Source organism: Ambystoma mexicanum, chromosome 8, assembly GCF_040938575.1.
Source record: "Ambystoma mexicanum isolate Mex_15411 chromosome 8, UKY_AmexF1_1, whole genome shotgun sequence".
NCBI lineage: Eukaryota > Metazoa > Chordata > Amphibia > Caudata > Ambystomatidae > Ambystoma > Ambystoma mexicanum.
This window is the reverse complement of record NC_090929.1, coordinates 466,275,784-466,298,274: the sequence shown is the minus strand read 5'-3', so window position 1 is coordinate 466,298,274 and position 22,491 is coordinate 466,275,784. Positions and strand designations below refer to the sequence as shown.

At 48.7% G+C, this 22,491-nt stretch overlaps 1 protein-coding gene across 5 annotated transcripts in view; it reads left to right on the top strand.

The window, feature by feature from the left end:
- C8H1orf159 (chromosome 8 C1orf159 homolog) overlaps positions 1–22,491 on the top strand; it is a 637,694-nt gene that overhangs the window by 158,851 nt on the left and 456,352 nt on the right. The window lies entirely within an intron of this gene.

Genomic DNA, 22,491 nt, shown 5'->3' with positions numbered 1-22,491 from the left:
TGTATCAAACATAAGGAATATGTGGGAGCGCACAATCCATTCGAAGAACTAGTTAATTACCCATGCTAACATTCTTTCTAGTGGATGTTCCTCCCACATTTCCCTTATCGCCCCTCCCAACCTTCCCGGCAGTAAAACTTCTCTTGTGATTGAAGTCTATGTTCTCTCAAGGCGAGTAACCGGCTGACACAAGCCAGTACTCTTCTTGTCAAACCGGAACTGAGGCCAAGGGGCGCTGCGCGTGCTACTTATACCTGTGGTGACATTGTCGTCGAGACGAGGCCTCGGAGAGACATAGACTCAACCAGGCTTCAACGCACAGTGCCCTCTACTGAACATTTCTTTTCCGAGGCAGCAGGCTGGATATTGGAAATATCAAAGAAAGTTACCGTGGGTAAGTAACTTGTTCATCTGGATAGTGGCAGGTTGCAGACACTTGCTTTAAGCTCTCCCTTTGGACATGCTGATGCAAGTCGTCTGTGGCTGTCTGAAGATTTATTTTATATGGCGCCTACACATCAAAAAGGGTTTCCAGGGAAACCACCTGGGGGCGCAGATGAAATGGCTGCCTGAGTCTTCGTCCTCCCTGCAACCCACGAGGGAATGGCGGTGTAGCCCAGCTTACTCAGCTCTCTTTGAAATACAAGTGGTCTGGAGGAAAGGGCAAGCAGCTGGCACCCTGCGGGTCGCTCCTCGGCCGCAACAGGTGAGGGAATCACTGCAAACACAGCACTGACAGCTGTGTCCCCGGGGCTCGGCCATGGCACTCGCAGATTCCTGAGCGCGCACATAGCCCCGCCTGGTGCCCAACGAAGTGGATCCCGCAGTGATAAAGAAGGAAAGAAGGAGAGTAAAGCTTCTAGGAGCCCCAGCTAAATGCAGCGGGAACAATTTAAGCAGACCACCCTGCCATTGAGAATCCAGCTTGGAGTGGGGAGGAGCAGGCATACACAGAGGAATAGAGGGAGCCTCGACACCGAAGAGGCCCGTGCCCAGGAACTTATCTGGGAGGGTCACACTGCATCATCCTTAGGAAGGTGAGAGAGCGCCGTAAGCAGTATGCAACACACCCAACAGAGCTCCCAGCCGTCTGAGTCCGGCCTCCATTCTCCCGCTTTAAGCTAACTGCCCAGAGCGCCCGTGCTAATCGCTCCACTAGTTCAAAAGGCCTGCTCCAACTATTTTAAAGACATTGGCACTCCTTTCCTTCAAGATAAGCTGCAGACAGGCTGCAGTTACAGCGGCTCACGTTTGCTAGCACACACCACAACCCAAGCCAACCAAAGAAACGTGGGGAGATCTGCTGTTTAGGATCTTCACGTGCACTGCGAACATCCAGCCCCCCCGGACTGCAGCCGGAAACACCAACTCGGCGCCCTCAGTGCGAGACACAATTGGGGAGAAGGGAACAGCACAGCATAAGTGTTTGGTCACCACAGTGTTTGGTCGCCACCCTCCCACCTCCCTCAGGCCTTCAGGACACAAGGTCATTGGGCTCTTTATTGTCAGGGAGGCTGGGACAGAGGAGGATTGCACACTGAGCAAATTTGACCCCAATTCCTAACTGCCCCAGAACGAACTCTGCATAGCAGCTGGCATACCCAGGAACCCCTCAACCGCGGTGGGGTAGCCCACCACTAACACAATACCACCAACTTCGAGCTCCTGGTGCCGCACAACATACATGCCAGAAGAGCTGGATCCTGCAACTGCTAAACAATTACAAGCGTTTCGCTCATACAAGCTCAAACATGGGAACCCAAGCTCCTACCGGGAGCAGATCAGGACGCTTCCACAAAAGCTGATATTCGTCTCCTCCTAGACTAAATTGGGTCGTTAAAAAGTGGCATGACAACAACAGTGAATGCCTTGCAAGACAGAGTCCACAAAATTAAGTCAAGGTAGAGGCCCTGGAAAACTACCAACTGTCGATCGACTTAGTGGAAATGAAAACGGAGGGTTGTTTGCATGACCTGGAGCAGAGAAGCCTAGATCTGGCGGCCAAGGGTGATGACCTCGAGGACCGAGAGACGAGGTCTAACATACAAATACAAGGCCTCAAAGAAACGCCCAACGAAACCCCATTGAGTCTGGAAAGGCCAGTGTAAGCCATAGTCAACTCACTCTTCGCCACCCCCCTCACGCCAGACCTGGAGTTCAGAAGAGTGCACCGCGCAGGAGGCCCCCGAATGGCCTGAGGTCAGTCCTAGCAAAATGCCACCATTACAGGCATAAGGTCAAAATCGGGCAGCGGGCAAGAGAACGGACCACATCGGCTTCGAGGGCTTGCGTGTTACAATTTTCCAGGACCTGTCAGTATCTACCCTCACCAAAAGGAGAGACTGTTGCCCGCTGACTACGTGTCATCGTGAACTGAATATTCGCTACAGATGGGGCTTCCCCTTTCATTTTTCTTTTGAACACGGCAACAAGGAATATAGAGTGGTCTCATTGAAAAAAGTGAACAATGTGCTATGAAGCTTGACAGCAGGAACAGAGATGGAAGAACTCCTGTCGTCCTCAGAACCGCTCAGGAAGCCTGTAGGCCCTTGGCCCAAAAGGAGGCGTGCTAAGGGCTCAAGGAAATTCAAGAGATTTTAACACCCTGTGACTCACCGGGAGCGGATAATAGGACATGAACTGACAAGCCGTCTACCTTTAAAACACTGTGAGATGCGCCAGGACACTGGATCAAGAGCTTTTGGACAATGCTGGTGCACTGACCGGAGATAAAGAAGGAAGGCCTGTCTTTTCACATTACCTTTATCCCCTTTTTCTTTTTCTTCTTTCTCTCACCCATCCTATTTTCTATTTTTTTCTTTCCTTCTCCTTCTTCCTGCTATTTTTTTCTTTTGGGCTGAGTGGTCAATCGTTGGCTACAGAAGTTTAGCACCAACCAAAAACAAGTATCTTGCAGTTAACCAAGTTCTGGGTTGTGTGGAGTCCCCCTTAATGTGGCCCTATGGTTTTTCTTGGGCGCTCCAGTTACAAGGGGGTTTTACTCTCTATGTTCTCCAGGGTTATGGGGTGATGGGGACCAGGGGAATGAACATCCATGGGGGGAAAAAAGGGGATCAGACAAAAGGGAATTCCAGCACGTTTCACATCTTTACAGATCAGCGCACACTCATGGATACCATACATGCAGAGAGACAGATCACCTCAGGCCAAAGCGGTCTGGGGCAAGAGAAAATAAGCACAGGGGAAAAAGTCACGGCCACCCACAAGATTTATCATAAGCCAGAGGTATGGCGAATAATTCAGTTAGATTTGGGTTCCTGAATGTGAAATGCCTTAACTTGCAGCAAAAGAGATCCATGCTGGTGAGGGCGTTTAACCTGTCAATGCTGGATGTTCTCTTTGTTCAAGAAACCAAATTCAGGAGTGAAGAGGAATTTGCCCTAAAAGGTAGGCACTTTGGGGGAGCCATTTGGGCATTAGGACCAGTGACAAAGGGTGGTGTGGGCATCCTGTTTTGGGCATCATTGGGGTTACACATTACACAAACTCACAGAAGTGCGGACGGGAGATATGTTGCGATCAATGGGGTCATCCGGTCAAGGGCAGTCACTCTGTGCTCAGTTTACGCACCCAACAGTCAACAAATCACATTTAGCAAGGACATCTTCACCTTTCTTGAAAATTGGAGAACGGGGGTTCTGATTTGTGGTGGGGGTTTTAATACAGTGATGGGCACGGCACTGGATTGGGTCTCACATAGAGAAGGGGCTTCACCTCCCCCTGGGAAAGGGCTTTTTCAGTCCTTTCTGCAAGAACACTTCTTGTCAGATTCATGGAGAACCCGCCACCCGTAAACAAGAGCTTACACCTTTTACCCTCCGCCGCGACCAATGTTGACTCATATATCTTTCTGGAGGCAGCACAAGAGCACCCATCGAATTAGTGGGTTGGTCAGACCACGACATGTGCACCATTAACTTAGGCCCGGGCACAGAGACGGACAGAAGATGGATCTGCAACAACACACTTTTCAAAGATCAGGTCTTTAGGGAGTCGCTCCAACAATAAGGGGGCTCCTGATAGCGCAAGGAACATTTAGGAATAAAACCAGATTGCTGCGGGAGAAATTCCCGCAGAACAAAATAAAAAACAAAGAAGCGGTTCTATCGGGTGGGGTGGGGAATGCCAAAAACCTTAGCAGAAATAAATGAGCGCAGACAGGAGCTTAATGAATTGTGGAATGGGAAAGCGCTGATGCACCTCCGGTATGTCAAACAAACCTTGTACGAGAAAGGGGATAAGGCCCACACACTGTTGGCAGCATAGAGCCAAAAGGGCAGTATACAAAATTGGAGTCCTGGAGGGAGATGCACTGAATGAACCCACTGAAATCATGGCGCGATTCGCCCAGTTTTATGTGTGATTGTACACATCAGATAACGCATCCATCAAAGAAAACCTAGAGAAATTTGTAGAGAAATGTACATTCTCCAGCTTTGGGTCTGGCATGGATTCACATGCTCATGAATATTCCCCGTTGTCAGGCTGCGAGTCCTCGGAAAAGAAAAAATCAGTTTGTTTCTTTTTGAACTGTCTTTCTACTAGTAACCAATCACTGGTCTCTGGGTCATACAGCCCCCTAGCCAATGACTGCCCTCTATCTAAGCCCCTCCTCTGGCAGCCATCGTCAGATTTTTACCGCACGTTCAAGTGTTGGGAGTCCTCGTGCTATAGCTCTCGAGCTTTTACTGCCTTTTGTGTTTTCTCAAAGAGTTTTCTCTTATATTTTCGTTCAATCGAGCCTCAAGCTCCACCGATTCTACTTCCGATCAATGGGAACCCGTTTCGGAATTTTTCTACGCCACTCAAGGGCAAATTTTCGTCGAGTTTTCACTTCTTGGAGGATTCCGGAAGATCTTTGAGGCCTATCCTGCATGGACATGGCCCAGGATAAAGGAAACACGATGTGTTGGATCCAAGCTGTTCAGGAGATGCCCTGGATGCGGATTACAGAATTTCTTAAAGGAAGATGAGCACTCTCGGTGCCTCTACTGCCTTCATGACCACAAATCGCACGTGGAGAAGGACTGTGCGTTTTGTAAGAACATGTCCGAACGGACAATGAAGGATCGTCGCGTTCGACTTGTGAACTGGCTTGAGGGTAAGAGCCCAGCAGCGGGTGAGAAGAAGAGGAAGTCCGAGCGGTCTTCTAAAACCTTTGAGGGCGCTCCGGCGACAGGGGCCCAACAAAAGGCAAAGCATTGCGAGTCCGTGGGCACCGAGAGCGCCGATGGTTCTGGCTCCTTGGCTGCCAGGCAAGACACAATGTCACTGACACCATCATCCACGAGCCAACGCTCTGGCTCGGTGAAGAGGAATTCGGAGAACCCGGGTAAGCTTCGGGAGAAGCCCCGGTTGATCCCGACAGCGACAGCCGAGGGGGAGCGAGACAGCGACCCTCCCCAGAAGGTGAAGGCCTCAGGCATGCCCAAGGTCGCGAAGGCTCCGATTCACCCGGTGAAGGCCTCGATCGAAGGAGTCGTGGCGGCCCTGGCGAAGCCTGTGGAGGCTATCCCGGTGGAGACAACTGCCCGGCCTAGAGTCTCCCTGCCACCCCAGAGGGAATTATCTTTTCAGCCTATTGAGAAGACCCCCGTGAAACGGCGGGAGGAGAAAGGGGGAGGGGCAGGGGGGCACGGTATCCATAACGGACACAGATACCACCTCCGAAGATGAGCAGGCTGGCGTCGCAAAGATCCTTGACAAGAGGTTCAAGGAAGTCCGGTCCTAAGGGAGGGATCTCGACGAGGCGGATGTAGAAAGCAACGGAGGAGCCGACGGCCATGGAGAAGACGGAGGAACCCACTCCCCAGCCGTCGCTCCCGTCACAACCAATGCCTATACCACAGGACAATTCAGGAGCAATCTTGATGGCTATCCAGACCCTGTGTACGGAGATAAGGACAAGGTTGCCCTTACTGTTAAACAGGATATCATATCGTGTCTCCTTTCTTGTATATATTGGCCTAAGCTCAGTCGCTCTGTGAAGAAAACCGCGTTGCAAAGTTTTGATTCTAGATCGACTTCGCCGCCATTTTAGGTCATCCGCCGTTTTGATTTCCATTCCAATGTAACTCTGCGTTCTAAAAAGGTGGACAGTGTTTCCCGCTTGTAACTGAGCCGTCCTGAACCTTGTAAGAAAGTTAATGTGTAAACTGTCCGTTGGTCGATTGTTTGGGTTGAGTAAAGAGACCTTGTCCCATGCCTGATTTGTAGACAGAGGATTGTCTGCGCCAATAAGTCTTATCCACGGACATACATCGACCACAATGTTGAGCAAATACTGAATGTGGACACTAGCTGAACTGCATTGTAAAGGACATGTGTCAAGGCTTATTGTTAAATCCAAGAATACACTGTTGCCATTGTAACCTGTTTGCATATAAACCGAGGATGATCGATGTGCATATTGTTATACAAACCATAAGTGATCTCGGCACGAACTCTAAACCATGGATTATTAACTTGCAGAGGGGCTGGACATTATGATCGAAAATGTATAAAGTTCACAAATGTTTAGACGTCCAGTACCTCTCACTTCTCACACCAAAAGGGCTGGTGTTCACTGTGATATACTGAGGGCCAGATAGCTATCTGATTTTGTTTCTTTGTAACTGTACAGTGTTAGAATAAAGATCTGTGAACCTTTATAAGCCCGTGTTTGGTGTATTTCCTTTTGGGGTACTCAGCCTCGATATTTCTTTTTGCTTTTACATTACCCCAGCAGACGATCCAGCGGTGCTTGGGCCATCGGGAAACCCACCGAACAAGAGGAGGCGACTCCATCCTCCCCCTCCCTTCACCTCCTTCCCCTCCACCGAGGGATGAGATGGGAACAGAGATGGTGATGACGAGGAGGACGGACGAGGACGGTGGTGACGGACGGATCTCCCATCACCACCTGCCCGGGCCTCCCCTCCTGACGAAATTGGCTCCTTTCACGCCATGATCACCAGGGCATCGGAGCTTTTCCAGCTTTGTTCCGAAGAGCAGAAGGAGGAGGGCTTCCTCTACCAACGACGGGAGGCCAAGAGAAAGACCGTCCTCTCAGTACCATTACTGGACAACATCTGGGACGAAGGACTGTCGCTGCTCAAGAACCCGTCCATGGCTCCTGCGAAGAGGGACCGGTATGAGAAGAAGTACTGGGTCCCAGATTCCACCCCATGTGCCTTAGTGCTCAGCCGTCCCCAGATTCGGTAGTCTCTGCAGCGGCCAAGAAGAAATCGGTGGGGGCGACGGGATCAACTTCCCCACCGGACGGCGAGGGGAAGAAGCTGGATGCCATGGGACGACGAGTCATCTCATCGGCGGTGACGACCATCAAACCGGCCAACGCTCTCGCGATCGTGGCACGCTACGACAGGGAGCTGTGGTTCAAGATCGCTCCCCTCCTGGATTTCCTGTCAGACAAGAGGAGCGGGCGGAGGCCCTTGAAATCCTACAGGAAGGCGAGGTGGCGTCGGACCACGCCATCACGGTGGCCACGGACATCGCCGATACTGGGTTTTCGACAGATGGGCAACAGCATTTGCCTTCGCTGACGCGGTTGGCTTAAGGCCACCGACTTCCGTCAGGACGTTCACCCCAGGGGACTAGACATGCCCTTCGACGGGAACAACCTGTTCGGCTAGGCAGTGGACGAGTCACTGCAGGCCATCAAGGCGGACACCGAGACGGCCAGGGCCTTGGGTTCTCTCCATCAACGACGTCCGCCCTTTTGGAACTCTGGAGGCAAGTCTCAAGGTGCCTCCAAGGGATTTGGTGGCAGTTCATCTTCGTACCGCCAAGCGGCCCGTTCGTCACAGGAGGCCTACAGAGGCCGCAGCAAGCTCAGAGGATGACATCATCCCCAAGGAGTCCAAGGCGCCAAGGCCTTGCCGAAGCAAGATTGAACCGGCTGCAACGTCGGGCCCCCACCCAAGCACCCCGGTGGGAGGACGGCTGGCGAAATTCATCAGTGTTTGGGAGTCCATCTCCACCGACTGTTGGGTGCTGGACGCGCTAGCCCACGGGCACACTCTGGAATTCCAAAGAAAGTGCCCCATCTACGACCTGTGGCCAGGAAGGAAAACCACGTGCCACAGCTACTTCTGGAGGTACGAGCAATGCTGAAAAAGGGCGCAATAGAACTCGTCCCGAAGAGGCTCCGGGGCTCCAGGGTGTACTCGCGGTACTTTCTCATCCGAAAAAAGACCGGCGGTTGGCGACCCATCCTGGACCTTTGTCATCTAAACAAGTACATCAAGTCACAGAAATTCCGAATGGTCACCCTTCAGCACGTGCTGGGACAGCTGGAGGAGGGCGACTTCCTATCGTCACTGGACTTGGAGGATGCATACTTCCACATTCCTAAACTCAAAGGACATTGAAAGTTCATATGATTTGTGGTCCAAGGGCAATACAACAAGTTCAAGGCCCTGCCTTTCGGATTGAAACCGGCACCCAGGGTCTTCACCAAGTGCCTGGCACTGGAGGCGGCACGGCTGCGCCTGCAGGGGTTCCACGTTTACCCCTACATGGACGATTGGCTCATCCAAGCAAAGTCAAGGGAACTTGCCGTTTTTCACACAGCGAAGACCTTCCAACTCCTCACAGTTCTGGGATTCTCGATCAATTTCGTGAAATCCCACTTGGTACCGTTGCAAGACGCCCTGTTCCTGGGAGCCAGACTCGACACAGTGGCGCGACAAGCTTCTCAGTCGGTGGAAAGGACGAGGGCCCTCCTGGGCAAGGTACAATGGCTGTTGACCATGGACATGGCCAAGGTGAGGTCCATCAAGTCCCTACTCGGCATGATGCCATCATGCATCTACCTCGTGCGCCTACTCAGGTTGCGGATGCGACCACTGCAGGAGTTCCTCGACGCCCATTGGATGCAAGCAGCGGGCAGTTTCGAAGACAAGATCTCCCTCAACGAGACGTTCCGCCAAGCAATACGGTGGTGGGGCAACCGAGCGCATCTAGCGGCGGGTATGGACTTCTAGACACCGACACATCAGGAGACGGTGACGACAAACGCCTCCCTGGAAGGATCGGGAGCGCACACCGGAGATCTCCACGCAAGAGGCCTTTGTCTCCCGGAGGAGACGTCGCTACACATCGTTGTGATGCTCTGAGCCGTATTCTGGGCCCTCGGGTCGTTCTCAAGGGCAAGGTGGTGAGGGTCTTCACCGACAACACCACCATGATGTTCTACACCCGAAAGCAAGGGGGCACCTGATCCCCAGCCCTATCCAAGGAAGCACAGGATCTGTGGCACTGGGCCCTTGTCCAGGGGATGTTCCTGGTACCCTTCCACCAGACAGGAGTAAAGAACACCGTCGCCGACTCACTCAGCAGGGAGCTGCGCTCGTGCCACGAGTGGGAACTCCGGCAGGATCAAGTGGATCTGCTATTCCGACGATGGGGCAACCCCGAGATGGATCTATTCGCGACTGCGACTAACACCAAGTGCAGGAGGTTCGCCAGCAGGTTTCCCCAGCTGGGGAGCATGGGCGATGCATTCTCCTTCCCCTGGGACAGCTTGTTCCTGTATGCGTTCCCACCATTGCCGTTTCTTCTGTGACTCATCAGTCAACTTAGACGGTCCCGGTGCAGGATGATCCTCGTCACACTGGCGTGGCCGTGGCAGATATGGTTCCCTGACCTTCTGGACTTGTCAGCGTCCCCCCCAGTCAAACTCCCGACGGACGCAGATCTTCTCGCTAGGGAAGGAGGCGCAATCTTACATCACGACTCGGGATCGCTGAACCTGCAGGCCTGGCTCCTGGAGCACTAGAGTTCGGAGGCTATGATATCCTGGCGGACTGCGAGGAGGTCCTTGCAAAGGCTAGGGCCTCCTCGACTCTAAGTGCTATGGACATAAGTGGAAGAGGTTCTCTGTCTGGTGCCGTGCGCAGAAGATCAACCCTCTACGGATCACGGCACCTCAAGTGCTGCCGTACTTGCTATCACTGGCCAAGGCAGGGCTGGCGCATGCCTCCATCAAGATCCATCTGGCGGCTATCTCCCGCTACACCAGAACTCCAGGACGGTCGTCGCTGTGGTCGCACCACCTAGTGAAGGAGTTCATGAAAGGACTGTTCTGCTCGTTCCCGCCAGTGAAGGCACCGGCCCCGGCTTGGGAGCTCAACGTGGTGCTGACCAGACTCATGGGCCCTCCATTCGAGCCTCTGCATTCGGCAACGTTGAAGTTCCTATTGTGGAAAACAGCGTTTCTTGTGGCCCTCACCTCTGCACGACGAGTGGGAGAGATCCAGGCACTCTCCTGTAAACCTCCATACCTGACATTCCACGAGACGAGGGTAGTGCTGAGGATGCACCCCTCCTTCATGCCCAAGGTGCCGTCGGACTTCCATCTCAACGAGCCCTTGGTATTTCCTATTTTCTTCCCGTGGCCGGCTGAGAGGACTTTGCACTCGCTGGATGTGGCTAGAGCGCTGAATTTCTACGTGGACCGCACAAAGAGTTTTCGGAAGACATCACAGCTGTTTGTAAATTTTGGACCTGTGAACCAGGGAAAGGCCCTGTCGAAGGCTTCCATTTCCAGATGGGTCTCCGGCTGCATCATGCACTGTCTGCGGTTGGCAAACAGACCGTTTCCCGGCTGTCCGAGAGCCCACTAGACCAGAGCGATCGCTGCTACCACGGCGTTCCTGTCTGGTGTGCCCCTGCTGGACATATGCAGGGCTGCTACGTGGAGGTCGACACAAACCTTCACGAGATTCTACCGCGTCGACCGGGATTCCAGGTAGGAGTCCAGAGTCGGCCAGGCAGTGCTGCGCACACTGTTCGCTTGAAGGTGAGCTTGGTGAGGAGGTAAGAGATGATTAATGTTGAGTTGTTGAAATGCTTAATGTTGAGCCTTGCCACCTCTGGTGCTTGTGCATGTGTGTGCTGCTATGTATTCTTGTATTCATGAGCATGTGAATCCGTGCCAGACCCCATGCTGGAGAAGGAACAAGTTACTTACCTGTAACAGTTGTTCTCCAGCATGGGTCTGGCATGGATTCACATGCGAACCCTCCCTCCAACCCCTCTGCGGCTCTTCTCTTGGTCCTACTGCCACTTTACGTGCTACCAAATCTGAAGATGGCTGCCAGAAGAGGAGGGGCTTAGGTAGAGGGCAGTCATTGTCTGGGGGCCAGTATGACCCAGAGACCAGCGATTGGTTACTACTAGAAAGACAGTTCAGAAACTTTTTTCAGAAAAGTTTTTTACGGAGGATTCCCACCCTGACGACGGGGAATATTCAGGAGCATGTGAATCCATGCCAGACCCATGCTGGAGAACAACAGTTACAGGTAAGTAACTTTTTCCTTCAAACCATTGCAAGGCCTGGATGAGGACCATTTGAACTCCCCAATAACTGTAGAGGAAGTAAGTGCGGCCATCTCAAAACTAAAAGCAGGGTTTGCGCCAGAGCTGGATGGCTTCAACCCAGCATTCTATAAAGCCTTTAGCGGGGCTATAGCCCCCTCCTTGACCCTTCTCTTTAATAACATAATGGATATGGGTCAGGCCCCAGCATCCTTCACAGGGGCCTGCATCATTGTTCTCCCCATAGAAGGGAGGAATATGCTTGAGTGCAGTTGCTACTGGCCAATCGCCCTGTTAAACATTGATGCCAAAATCTATGCTAGCATCTTTGCGAACAGGCTGAGCGGGGTTCTGCCGAGGCTGATGTACAATGACCAGGTCGGCTGCGTGAAAGAGCGACAGGGATCAGACAACATCTGCAAAACACTGGACTTAGTGGCGTCAATCGACCCTCTAGACTCAGACCCCACATTAGTCTCAGTAGATGCTGAAAAAGCATTTGACAGGGTGGAGAGGCCATTTATGTTAAGGGTCCTGCGGGAAGCCAACCTTGGGGCACGCTGGATTATGGTAGCACAGATTCTATACTGCAACACGTAGGCAAAGGGGGTGGCATCTGCTCTCTTTGCCTTGAGCATGGACGACCCGGCATGGCTGCCCCTATCGCCTTTGATTTTTGCATTGATTATGGACCCTCTGGCCCAAAACATTCAGGCAAATGCCAAAATCAAAGGGATTACTAAATTTGGGAAGCAATATATATTAGCGCTGTTCGCAAACAATGTCTTAGTGTACCCGATACACCCATCCCGGTCAATTCCAGCACTTTTGGCCGCAATGGAGGAATACGGGACCCACTCGGGTTTCACTTCAACCGCAGCAAAACGGTTACTCTTCTGCTGAAAATAGAATGATCCCTCACAGATAATCTATTGGAAAGCTGGGGCCTGAAGCTGAACCATGTCCACATCCAATACCTGGGGGTTACTATTACGAAACGGTTAGGGGACCTGTACCAGGCCAACTTTGCTACACTTTGGAAGGCGATTAAGAAGAATATACACAAATGGTTCAAACTAAAACGCTACTGGGCGGGAAGGTTCACAACAATTAAAATGAACATACTCCTGCGGCTTATCTTCCTTTTTCAGTCACTCCCGGTGGTGCTCCCAGACCCATTCCATGCAGAAATTAAGCACACCCTGCTAGTCTTTTTGAGGGAAGGGAGGAAACCTTGCATGGCTTACAAGACAATGACTCTTCCAAAAAACTAGGGGGCATGGTGTACCCAGACATTTATGAGTACTACAGAGCAGCACAATTCCGTGTCAGACTAGATAATCTGAGAAAATCAGGGGACAAGCAATGGGTGCACCTGGAGAATGGCTATTTTGTACCAGTCATGTTGGGGGAATGGCTATGGGTTCCCCAGAAATCACTGCAGAGAAGAATATGCAAGCACCAGATCCTGCCAGCGTTATGGGCCCTTTGGAAAAAGAAACCAGACATGAGCAGTGTCACCACATGGCCCTCTCCCCTAAGCTGCATCTGGGCACCTCCAGTTAGCGATCTAATAACAGACCCAATTCGCTTTCAACCACAATACGAGCAGAGCTTCATCAGGGTGGGGCAACTATGGAAAGGGGGAACCAAGGAGGAGCTAGAAAGTGCTCAACAAGGCCAACAGAGCCAACCACTGTTATACATGCTACTAAAAAGTGCACTTTCAGACCCACAGTGGATCAGTTAGCCCCAAAGACAACTTACTTAAAAGGAATGCTTAAGCAAAGCAAAAGAGATATTTGACAAGAAAAAGCCTCACAGCTGCGCTGATGGAATCACACTTGCATATAGACACAAACTTGCGCCCTGAGGCCCTGACTTTGGATGATGTTGCCTCTGTATAAGACTGTTCATACGATACCTATGCAACTGCCCAGACCGCTATGTACCCGAACAACACAGTTGCCCAGTTGCCAGACGTGTTAATGCCAAGTGCTGAATTTTTGTGTGTAAGCCGGGGTGAGGGAGAGGGAGATTAATGGGGGGGGGAGAACATGAAAACCCGATCGTAACACGTGCATTGGTTGATGGCTGTGATGCAAGGTAATTCATTGTACTTGTTGATCCATAATAAAATAATCTTTTTTTTTAAATAAGGTGCCACAAGACAAAAAAGGGGGCGGTCACAGAGGAGAACATACCAGTAAAGGGTCCTACTAGCCCTTGTGACCTTCGGATCTTGCAAGTGCAATAACAATAAGTGCAGGAGAGGAAGGGGCAAGGGGCTGGACAAGTGCAAGGGAGGCCCCAGATGGCAAGTGCTCAGGGAAGAAGGGAAGGGGGATAAGCTAGTGCAAAGGAGGGGGGTGGACCAGACTCAGTAGGCTATTCGGGGAAGGGTTCCCGAGGAAAAGTGATGGTAAGGGGTGAGGGGGGGTGTTGACTAGTCGAAGGAGGGCCTGGCCCTAGTAAGGCTCATGAGGTATCCAGGCAACCAGACATATGAACAGCATTGACTGGTGTTTGCATCTCTTTGTTCAGAACAAAAACCACAGGAAATTCATACACTGGCCTGAGCTGGATCTTACTTCTCTGTTGTGAGCAGCCCATTCTGAGTCCATACCGAGTGTCAAAAGCTCTGCGCATTGGTGTCATCTATAACATTCTATGGGTGTCCACATCTGTGCCTGCTCGGGTCTTGGCTATTCGCTTTGGAGTGTGTGGGTTTTGTTTGGGTTGAACATTCTTTGCAAGTCAAAACATCTAAGACTGGCATAGGTCGTCGTGGCTGCTCGAAGAAAAGATTTTGCCTTGGAATGTTTTGCTTTTTTAAGTTAAGAGTGAAATAGTCTTTTAGGGAGTAAAAACATAATTTCCAATTGGATATTGTTAAGAGAGTGAAATTACTCTGAACAGAAACCTTTTGTAATCCAAACTTCATGGTACTGAGAAATTCTTGCAATTTAAAGCCTACATTTTACCTTAACGTTCCTCTTCAAATGAGGCTTTATTAGATGATCTTCCTATGGCACCCACCTACTTAGACAACTGATCTGAACATATCCATGGTGGTGTATAGCTGGAAGCGGAGGGGTAAGGTTTCCATCTGTTATAGAATCGGCTATGGCAAAACAAGAGGTGATAGCTGGAAGGTTTAGAATTAATCTTAACCTCTGGCATTGCTCTGGGCAACCCTCCAGACCATCATTCTTTACCCGTCAAGCCATTACAAAAGGGGAAAGACGATATGCAAATCAGGCTTAGTCCCACCCCAAAAGGGGCATTCCAGCCAAACTGCTTGGTCAAATCCCTTCTGCACGAGACCACAATCATCTCCAGCCATTTTTTAAGCCTCGTAGGGCCTCATCAGTAAGGAGTAGCTCGAGTCTATAGGCCCAGCAGACACGGCACCCACATCGGAATCGATCTCTGTGCTCAATCTTAGTTGCACTTAAAAGCAATGAGGATACAAACTCTGGGAATGGAATGCGCTCATCCAACTACACATCTCAGCCGCTTTTAACACCATGAGTTATAAGATCCTCCTAGAAAGATTGGAAGATATTGGTATTGGAGAATCCGCTGTATACTGGATCATATCCATCCTCACGGGTAGAATGGAAACCACAATCTTGGGCCCTATAATTCCTGTCCTCGCCCACTCACCTGCAAAGTACATGGCACTCCTATTTGACATCATCTTTAGATCTGATATCTCCTGTTAGAACTACGCGGATGACACACAATCTACACATGTTTGAACCACCCATCACCAAATGCCCAGGGCATTAAAAACTGCCTTGCACAATGGATGCATAGATGACAGCAAACAGACTTGAATTAAACCCTAGCAAAACAGAGCTGGTGCTCTGTATTCCTACTGGGTTTAAATCCAACACAATCCCGTGGCCTGACGAGAATGGACCCTGCCCAAACCCATCAACCATGGTAAGCAATCTTGGAATCAAAATGGACAACAGTCTCATTCTTGATCCACCGGTCAAAGCCATCATCAGAAACTGTTTTTCCTATCTGCGCATTCCATGCCACCTCTTACCTTACTTATTCATCCACAGGGCCATGGCCATAGTTTCCCTAAGTCTATCCAAACTAGACTATGCAAACAGCCTCTTACTCAGGCTCAGAGATTATCTAATGAGGAAACTTCACAGAGTCCAAAATGCAGCTGCAAGAATACTACTCAGAATGAAGCGATTTTAACGTATCACGCCTGGATTACGTACTCTCCACTGGCTACCCATTAAAAAAAGGATGCATTTCAAAACCTTGTGCATAGCCCATCGTTCATTCCACGGAGTGGGGCCTTTCTCCTACAGAAGTACATTTCAACACTACATTCCTTCCAGAACACTAGCAAGGGTGCACTAGTGCTAGTCCCGAACTTCAACAAGCAACTGCAAGGAGCTCTTTTTCAGTTGTAGCCGCAAAACTGGAAAACCCTACCCAAACCCTCTCCCCATGGAGAACCACCTGGCTTTCAGGAAACAGTTCAAGACTTGGCTTTTTAACCAACCACTTTGAAAGAAATGAAAAATAGTAGCAACCAAATAAAAACTGTGCGCCAGAAACCTTTGTGCTAATTTACGACAAGCATTTCTTGAAACTCTTAGGACTACCGTCTGCGGCAAACCAAGCAAATTCATCGAACGAGTGGCACTTATCTGCACCTTTAATCTCAGTGAAATCTAAAAGCAAGGAAGTGACAATGCCCTCGACCCCACTCTCCCACCCCTGCATCCCTCGATTTACCATGATTTTCACGAAGCTGAAATGTATGAGGGAGAAAAGACTGACAGTTATTTTACCGAAAATATCTTTCGGTATTCTCTCCCCTGAACATTCAGACTATCCTCTCCATACCCACCCCCTTACTTACCTGTGAGCGGCACACTTCCTTGTTCCTTCCTTGACGCCGGTTCCCTTCACTTGCGTGTATAGGAACCAGCGCCACAGGGTCCGCTTTTCTTTTTTCTTTTTTTTACTTTGAGACACCCCTGCTGCCCTTCTTCAATGTAAGGGTTTGTATGCCATATTTGTTTGGATTTTTAGGCTATACGAGATGTTTGTACAGCCTACATTCGGTCAAATATGCCCTACATTTTTTTTAATCTGTCTTTTTGGTTGTTTCCCATCCCTCATCTAACTTCTCACTACTCAAATCTTGCATCCTTACACCGCCCACACTCATACAGAGGCACTCCTAGGTCTAGTGTACTAAATTGATTCAGACTCTAGCCATCTTCTATCAACAACCAGGCTGTCAATTGTTGCATTCCACAATTGGGGGGATGACTATATGGCTAACCTGTCCATGCAGTGCTGTGAGGGGTCAGAAATGTGAGGAGGACAACTTATGTATGATTTGTCAAAATATGCCATTTTATTAATTCATAGAGGTTATCAAACGCATCACTATGTCTACTCTGCCGAGGATTTCCCTGCCTATCAAAACTAAAGGAAAACACTGTAACATAGGATATCTGTCCTTCACACTTAAACATCAAATACATAAAGGAATATATGGCAATTCATAGTAACATCAGTAATGATATTCACATTCTCTCTTGGTCACCTGGGTGAACTCCCCATCCCCAGGTTTCAAGGTAATTCAGTTCAATGTTCAACAAAAAAAGAAACAAGGAAATCTGTGTTCGTAATGCAGTCTCAGTTCAGTACTTGGCTCCTTTAATGTTTAAGTAAAGTTCTGTTAACCAAAGTTGAAACTACAGACCGTCTTCTCTTCTTGGTGAAGACTTTCCACTTCCTCAAAATAGCATCAATGTCATTCCCCGCCACAATGATTTGCCACAACTTCCAGTTGTCCAAGAAAAAAATACCAGTTTTGTGTTAGATTAAAGTAAATACGACTTCTGCAAATGTTAATGAAACAAAGTTCTTGGTTAACACTTAGTATGTCTCTTGTTACAAAATTGGGAGTCACAGTAGGTATCCAAATACACCTCCATAGCTTCAGTACTTTGTGATTCTAAACAGTTTTCATTTATGATCAGATTCATTCTTGGGTACTTCAACAACTTCAAGTAAGCAAGATACTCTTCCTCTGAACCTTCCTTTTCAGAGGGGCAGCCTCTTTGCCTTTCTTGTCTGTCTGCAATAACCAACAACCTATAATTGTCTTTAGGACACCCTTCTCTCTTCTTCTTATTGGATTTGGCAATGTAGGTTTTATCTACTTTGAAAAACAATAAATTGTAGCAAGTTTTCCCTTTCCCAATCTTGCCTTTTTCCCCTCGTGTCTACTGTTAGCCAGAATAATCACCCGGAAGCTTTGTTGGGACCGTAACACGAAGGTTTGGACAATTGCCAACTGTATTCAAGTTTACGTGAAACTAACCAAACAATAGTCTGTATTCCTAAAGCAAGGCAGACAGTCTATACTTTGGAATAGAACCCACGTGGTTAAGGGCACAGTTATTTCTAACAGAGTAAGAAACTACTGTGGGTTTTAACGCCCACTGTTAGCAAGGCTGTGTAGGAAGACAGGAAAGGATAGATTTAGATTCTAAATTCTTAATTCTAAGCCCATTGTTGGCTTCAGGTATTGCGTGCACACCCTGTCTTAGGCAATGCTGATGTTCTCTTTTGCTAACGGTAATGTTTAGAGTGTTCTTTGTCACTGGGAAAAAGGCTGGTTTTAGTCTTAAAAGGGAAATAGCTTGTTTGCACTTGGCTTGGGCAATGCTTGCTCTCTCCAACTTAAAATAACCATGGGCCTCATTACGACAGACAGTCTATACTTTGGAATAGAACCCACGTGGTTAAGGGCACAGTTATTTCTAACAGAGTATGAAACTACTGTGGGTTTTAACACCCACGGTTAGCAAGGCTGTGTAGGAAGACAGGAAAGGATAGATTTAGATTCTAAATTTCCCTTCCTTGTGGCATAAACTGTCCCTGGGTAGCGCTGCTGGACCGCCTACAAATCCAGGGGAAAGGATAAGAAGAGACACTAACTTCTTCTAGATGTTGAACACTGTTCTGCCTTGCATCAAAGTGCCCAATAACCACTCTCTTCCCCTATGTGTATGCATGGGAAGAGACAAATACCAGATCTAAAAACAGTGCTTGCGTGCTGGGGAGAGCGTCCATCCACTGGATTATCTCGCAGTTTATTTGCCAGGGATTGTACGTACACCCCCATCCACTGTTGTTAAAACAGGAATGACTACAAGTCAGGTAAGGAAACTTCTGACGTTGAATTCAGACCTACCTAAAAAGACACAAATAACATAAATTCTCCACTTGCCTAGTTATTGATCTTCTTTACTATAGCGAGTGGAGAGTTGTAAAAAATTGCTCATGTATAGAAGGTGAGTTTGGTATCTATCATTTGTAGCAATTACTGTATACCGGTTTCAGCGACTCATGTTTGTTGGGGTCGCTTTCTTCAGCACAGTCTTTTTCTCAATGTTTACACCACGGAAGTGAGAGAGCTAAGTTCAATCCTCCCATGTGTGATTTCTGGTCGGGAAAGTGGGTAATTAATACTTTACCACCTCCTCGGTGCGGCAGGGCTGCACCAGACAGGTGATCTGTGGCAAAACAAAAGGATAACTTAAGTGCACACAGCACCATTGGTTGTTCACTGCCAATAAATGGTTTTGAGATCAGCACTTTTTTAATGCTGATCCTATTCTTCGAATCACTACGCTGGTTGTGGTGTGGTTTACCTCTTATCATCTTGATTATTCAAGGGTTGGACATATACTGGTATTTAAACAGGAAAACCCGGGGCCCAACCGGACGTGGTTGTCTATTTAACAATTGTCACAATGGCCCTCCCCTATATCTCACTTGCGATTACTCCAATGGAATTTTTTCTTGGTGTCTAAATCACAAGCATAGACACTAACCTGCAATGTGGATGTTGTAGTTTCACAGGATGTCTCATTAGGTATCAGGCGTAACTCTCACCATGGTTCGAGTCTTAATGTCGCATTCCTGGGTCAAGATAAATGAAAGGAACTCTATTGGGATCTGTATATTTACTGGGGAGCTCTACCTGATTAGTGCGCTCAAAAACGCTCTGCGAACAGGCACAAAGGCTCTGTGCTGGAGGATGCTCCATACCAGAGCTGCACTCCGTTTCGCATGCGCCCAGTGTTCTCTACGGCTTACCGTACTGCAATGCGTCCGCTGCTCCGAAACTCTTCTCTCCTCACCGCGTCCACGAGTCGATGTTGCGGGAGGGCGGATCTTGAGCCCATTAGAGATCACGTGACGACCATCTAGCGTCGTCCGTGTCATGCATCGTGGCTACGCGTCCAATCACGTGCGCCAGGAAGTCAGGCATAACTCCGGACATGTTTGGTGAGGGCGCTATCGCGACCTTGTTTGTTGACTATCACTATGGCGACGCGCCTAGAAGCGAAACACATTCTGTGTAGGCGGTTAAGTTAGTGTCATAGACCATCCTTTCTGTGCTATTGTGTAGCACTGTCTCAATGTGGGCCTCACTGATCGGGTCGTCTCATACGAGAATTGGAGCTCGTATGTGACCGTAGGGTTGTGGAATGCTCAGGTAGCGAAAGCACTGTGACAGCGTGCTAAGTCTGTGATGCAGGGCCGCAGAGTCTCGCTAATAGAAGTGCATCTTGTTGATCTCTAGACAATGCATTCAGGTATCCTGGACCTTGTGGTCAACTGTTCATTGCGAGTGTTTGCCACACAATGCTCTTGTTCAGTCCCACCTTGTCTAATTGTAGACAAAAGATCCATTTCTGTTCTCTTTTAAGGAGAAGGTTGGCCATATCTCCGCCTCATCTTGGGCAGTTCATCTTTTCTATAATGGTCCATGTGAAATCATTGGCTTTATGCCTGTATGTTTTAAAATGTTCAACTAAGGGAGCATTTTTCCTTGCGGTTCGTATACAGGACAATATGCTCTTGAATACGCTTTTTAATGGGTCTCGTTGTCATCCCTATGTAGTTTTTGTTACATGGGCATGTGATCAGGTAGATCACGTTAGAAGTGTTGCAGTTGGTTAATGATTGTTGTTTCCACGGAGTGGGTAGGCCCAACTGCAGTGTTTGGGATTTTTTAGTTAGGGCACAGACGTTTCATTGGCCGCATGGTGTATGTCCGCACGGAGATGCAGTGGCCCACAGTGTGGTCTGTCTTGTCGGATCCCGGGGTGGTATGTATGTATGAATGAATCAGTGTATCTCGTATGTTTTTTCTTTTTTTGATGGCAAAACGTGGTATTGGGACCGTCCCCATGTTCAGTAATGGCCAAAGTTTGATAATTTCTCTTTTGATTTGATTAACTTTGTTGGAATAACTAAACACTGCAGTGATGGTGTTTTCGGCTACTGGGCGTGTTTTTTGCTGAAGAGTGATAGCCCGCGGGATATTTATTGCTCTTTTACGGGCCATTTTGATTGTTTTTTTGGGGTAACCTCTCTCCACCAGTGTTTCTGCTAGAATCTTGGCTTGGGAATCATATTCTTGTACAGTTGAACAGTTTCGCCTATTGCGCAAAAATTGGCCAAAGGGTAAATTTTCCCGTAAACTGCGCGGGTGGAAGCTTCTGTAGTCTTACAGTGCGTTTCGGTCTGTGGGCTTCCTGAAAACGGTGGTCGATAAATGTCCTCCGTCAGTTTTAATTTCTACATCTAGGAAGTGGATCACTTCTTTGGAGATGTTGTGGGTGAATTTCAGAAAAGGATTCCGGGAGTTGAGCCAGTCCAGAAATTGCACAAATGAAGTTTCTGTCCCTGTATATATAGCCAGGATGTCATCTATGTATCTTGTCCACAGGGATATCTGTGATCGAAAGGGATTCGTTGTTGTGTAGATGTGTTGCTCTTCGAATTCTGCCACGTACAGATTGGCTAGAGATGGAGCAAATGTCGCACCCATCGCAGTCCCCGAGCATTGTTGATAGGTTTCATTGTGTAAAAAGAAATTCTGGGTTAAGGCCAATTCAGCTAATTGCATAATGAACTCTATTGGCACTGCCGGCGAGGTCTCCAATTCCCGTAGCACTTTCTCCACTATTTCCAGTGTTGCTGTCTGTGGTATGTTCGTGTAGAGTGCCTCAATGTCTAATGTCACCAAAAATTGTGTAGTCTGATCGAAAGTGACTTCATGGAGCATATTTAAGACGCTCATGGTATCTTTCAAATACGAACGCATTTTCGGGATTTCAGGTTTTAAAAAGAAATCCACGAACTGCGACAAAGTTCCAGCTACAATTGGCCTACCAGGGGGGGGGCGAGTGATATGCCCTTATACACCATTGGTAGTGCATAAAATACTGGTAATTTGGGAAACCTTGGTGTAAGAAAGGCGGCTTCTTTAGTGCTGATGTATTCCTTGCATGCTGCTTCCTCCACTAGACTTGCGATGGTACACCGCAGAGACTGTGTAGGATCTCCTCTCAGGATCTTGTAATGATTAGGATTGTCCAATAGTTTGGCTACCATAGCGTCGTAATCGCCTGAGTTCATGATGACTGTGGCGCCCCCTTTGTCGGCTTGTTTGATGGTTAGTGCCGAATTATTTTTCAGATCTTGGAGTGCCTGTCTTTCTGGCCTGGAGAGGTTTTGAAAGCTATGTTTATCTACTTTTTCTAGTTCATCTAGTTTTTTGAAAATGGCTTTCTCAAAAACTATTGACTCTGCAGAGGGAGTTGGAGGGTAATAGGTCGATTTGGGATGTAGACCTGTAGTGTCTTGTTCTCTTAAATTCTCTGAGATTTGTTCACATTCTCCAAAATGTTGCCGTAACCGAATGTTTCTCATTAGTCTGGCCACTTCAATTCTAGTCTGAAAAGCATCATGACGCGTCGTTGGAACAAAACTCAGTCCCTTTTGTAGGACCCTTGTTTCTGCGTCCGTAAGAGTGTGATCCGACAGATTCATCACTAGTAGTTGGGTTGTTATTGTATGCCCCTGCCCCTGCTCCTGGTTACCACTGGTGATCCTTGCATTTGGCCTCTGCTGCGTCCCCCTCTTCTTTGGCCGCGGTATAAAAAAGAGGCCCTACGGTTGGCATTTTGTCCTCTCTGGTGTTAACAAATTGGACACGCCTGTCTTGTGATTGATCCCGGGGCCTTTGGTCATTTCGTTCTTTTTCTCCCGAAGTTCCTGGTCTATTGT